Raw genomic sequence first — 4,155 nt, 5'->3', positions numbered from 1 at the left:
GAGGTTGTGGTGAGCCAAGATCGCACCATTGTACTCCAGCCTGGGCAACAAGAGCAAAACTCCGTCTCAAAAACAATAACAACAACAACAACAGCATCAAAAAGTGGTCTAAGGACATGAATAGACAATTCTCAAAAGATACAAGTGTCCAAAAAACATATGAAAAAATGTATGATCAGGGAAATGCAAATCAAAACCACAACGCGATACCACCTTACTCCTGCAAGAATGGCCATAATCAAATGAATGAGACTTTGTCTCCAAAAAAAAGAAAAGAAACTGTGATATATATATGGTGGAATACTACTTGGCCACAGAAAGGAATGAATTAATGGCATTCGCAGTGACCTGGATGAGACTGGAGACTAATTCTAAGTGAAGTAACTCAGGAACTGAAAACCAAACGTCGTATGTTTTCATAAGTAGGAGCTAAGTTATGAGGATGCAAAGACATACGAATGACACAGTGGACTTTGGGGACTCAGTGGGAAAGGTGGGAAAGGGATGAAGGATAAAAGACTACAAATAGGGTGCAGTGTATACTGTTCAGGTGATGGGTGCACCAAAATCTCACAAATCACTGAAGATCTTGCTCATGTAACCAAACACCACCAGTTCCCCCAATAAATTGTGGAAATAAAAAAATTTAAAAATAAAATAAAATAAAATAAAAAGACAGTCTTGCTCTGTTACCCAGGCTGGTCTCAAACTCTTAGGCTCAAGCAATCCTCCCACCTTGGCCTCTCAAAGTGTTGGAATTATAGGCATGAGCCACCACACCTGGCCCAGGCAATAGTATTTTATCAGTATTAAATTTATTGAGTTAGATTATCACTCTGTAGTTATTATCCTAATGTCCTTGTTCTTAAGATTTATATGCTATAGAGATAGGCCATAATCTCAGCCACTTACTTTCATGTTTTCAGGAAGAAAAATTGTTTTAAAAATAAGAATAAGAAAGAAGTAAAATGAAAAAATGAAACAGGTATCTTACGTATGTGTAAGTACTTGGCAATGTTGGTGAAACATTAATCACTGACTACTCAGTGCCCAAATGTCTGTTTCAGGCAGTATGTTCAAAGTCCCGTTCAAGGCAAATGCAATGAAGATGTGAGGTCCAGTGTCAGGTCAACATGAGTTGTAAAGTCAAAAGCATTCCAGAAGCCCCTTTCTCCACTAAATGTGGAGTTTAAAGGATTATATGAGCCAAAGTTTTGTGGAAGAACAAAGGGATTTGCAAAGCAAGTGCTTATCAAAGTAAAGCTTAGAGGGACTCTAATAAAGACAGAAGCACTGGATGGTCTGTCCCAACTCTGCTTTCCACGTTTTATTGCAACCCAGCCCTCCAATTTCTAAATTTTTTGTATCTTTGACATTAAGAAATGAAGTCTTGAAAAGGTAAATCTATAATGCAAGGTCAACTGGCTTTATGTCTTTTTTTTTTAAATTGAGATACCGTCTGGCTCTGTTACCTAGGCTGGTATACAGTGGCACGATCACAGCTCACTGTAACCTTGATCTTCTGGGCCCAAGCAATCCTTCCACCTCAGCCTCCAGGGTAGCTGGGACTACAGGCATGTGCCACCACTCTAGGCCAAGTTTTGTATTTTTTGTAGAAACAGAGTTTCACTATATTTCCCAGCTTAATCTCAGACTCCTGGGCTCAAGCAATCCGCCCACCTCAGTTTGCCAAAGTGCTGGCATTACAGGTATGAGTTACCATGCCTGGCTACTGGCTTTACGTCTTAAAGACACCACATCAGAGCTGACCTCGCTGGCTCTGAGTCTTTGAACTGGTGATTAGAGACCAAGTAACAGGCAGGTATATGAGGTTGGTCTAGGGAAAAAACACCTGTTTTGTGAATTTCAGATCTCCAACAGGCTTCCTCTACAAAGAGTCACCCCCTGAGATGTGGGAAAGGAATGACAACGTGTTGTACTGACACTGCATCTGAGTTTCAAAGCCAGGGTGGTATTTCTCCAAAGCCCAAGTTCCTAACCTAAATGTCCTGCTGCCACATCATGCTTCATACAACCTGGCCCTGTACTTTTGTCCCTTATCCAACCTACATGCATACTATTCCTTCAAATGTAGCTTAATTTGTAGCTACGCTTTAGCCAGCAATTTTAATCCCAAACACAGTTATATCTAAATTACCTACCCCGTAACGCTTCTTTATGCCTCCATATATTTGCTTATGTTCTGCTTCTACTCAGATCACCCTTACCCCTCAGGCATGCAGGAAACATCATCTTGCGTCAAGTTTATCTCAAATGTCTTTTTATCTTTCAAACATTTAATAAACTATTTTTTTTTCTAACTCCTCCAAGCAGAGGTTGTTCTCCCACATTAAGACTTTATACAGACTTTTATTATAATTTGTATTATTTTCCTTGTTATTTTTGGTTAGTTTTCATGTCTGTCCTTTCAATTAGATGTAAACTCCTTCAAAGCCAAAACTGAGTCATAGCAATTGTTTTCGTTTTCTGTGGTCCACTATTTCAATTCCTTTCCTGTCAGCACAGGTTTCTCCTTATACAATACCAGCCCTGCAAAGTGTCTTCTCCTGTTCAATTTCAACATCCACATCCAGGTTTTTCATGGAATTTTTTCCCTTCCTATTCAGGTGTGTACTCTTCTAATTACTGATCCCTAAACACTTGGAGCAACGGGAGGGCTAACTCCATCACCTTGCAGTAGAATGCTGATAGGTAGCCAGGGCATCAGTGGAGGTGCACTTTCTTTCTGGATCACTCAGCCTGATGTTTCTTTCCATTCACTGGCTATTGTATGATGTATCTGTGGTGCTTACAGCCCAGGTTGGTCTGGAACACATCCATTTCCTACTTATGATGATAGAATGGATAGTTTGGGTATGGAAGGAAGCCCCTCAGTTGGATGATGCCGTGAAGAGACAACGGCAGGGGTGCAAATAGAAGTGGAAACTGGAGTGGAAGGCCATTGTGTTAATTAGCTTGATTGCTGAGAATGTGCAAAACGATGAGCAACTGGGAAGAGGCAAGAGACACACCTGGCCCCAACTGTTGCATGCTACTTATTGATTTAGCCTTGTTTCTCTCTCTCTCTCTCTCTCTCTCTCACACACACACACACACACACACTCACACACAGAGTCAGTGGTCCATGAGGTCTATTGTCCAGCCTGAGTTTTTCCTAGGAATAGGTAAGAGGGTGGAGCCCTGTAGAATGGAAAATATGGATATATGCCCTAGTTACTGTTGAAGGAGTGTCTGGGTGGGGGTGTAAATTATAAAGCAATTCTGTCATGGGAAGATGGATAACCAGTTTTCCTGGTAATAGGTAGAGTAAAAGAGTAATCGCAGTTGGTTATTGAATTCTTATAATATGCCAGATCTTTTGCATTCATTATCTACTCAAATCCTCAAAACAGTCCAATGAACTATGTATTATTCCAACTTCACAAATGTGGAAAGTAACTCTTAGGCCAAAATTGTTAACCGGTCTAACAACAAATTAGTGACAGAGCCAACACTGAGTCAATATTGAAATTCAAATTTGTCTAATTCCAAAATCATCATGACATAACACCTACAAGAAATCCAAAACAGTTAATTCATTTAGCTAGCAGATGTTTATTGTGCACCCACTGGGAATATAATAATAAGGTAAAACAAAAACATGCCTCTCCTCGTGGAGCTTACAGCCTCATGGAGGAGATAAGCATCAATCAAATCATCAAGCAAATAAGTGTAATATTGCAGCTGTGACTTGCACCATGAAGGAAAAGAACATAGAGCTATAAGAGTGTATTAGTATGGGGCCAGTTACGGTGGCTCACACCTATAATCCCAGCACTTTAGGAGGCCAAGGTGGGAGGATCCTTTGGAGTCAGGAGTTTGAAAACAGCCTGGGCAATACAGTGAGACCCTGTTTCCAGTAGTTCTAGCTACTCAGGATGCTGAGGTGGGAGAATCACTTGAGCCCAGGAGTGCAAGGCCCAGTGAGATACAATTGCAACATTGCACTTCAGCCTGGGGGAAAGAATAAGGACCTATCTCTTAACAAAAAAAAAAAAAGAAAGAAAGAAAGAAAGAAAGAAAGAAAGAAAGAAAGAAAGAAAGAAAGAAAGAAAGAAAGAAAGAAAGAAAGAAAGAAAGAAAGAAAGAAAAGAA

The sequence above is a fragment of the Colobus angolensis genome, unplaced genomic scaffold (genome assembly GCF_000951035.1).
Source record: "Colobus angolensis palliatus isolate OR3802 unplaced genomic scaffold, Cang.pa_1.0 Scaffold212, whole genome shotgun sequence".
Taxonomy (NCBI): Eukaryota; Metazoa; Chordata; class Mammalia; order Primates; family Cercopithecidae; genus Colobus; species Colobus angolensis.
This window is presented reverse-complemented; position numbering follows the sequence as displayed.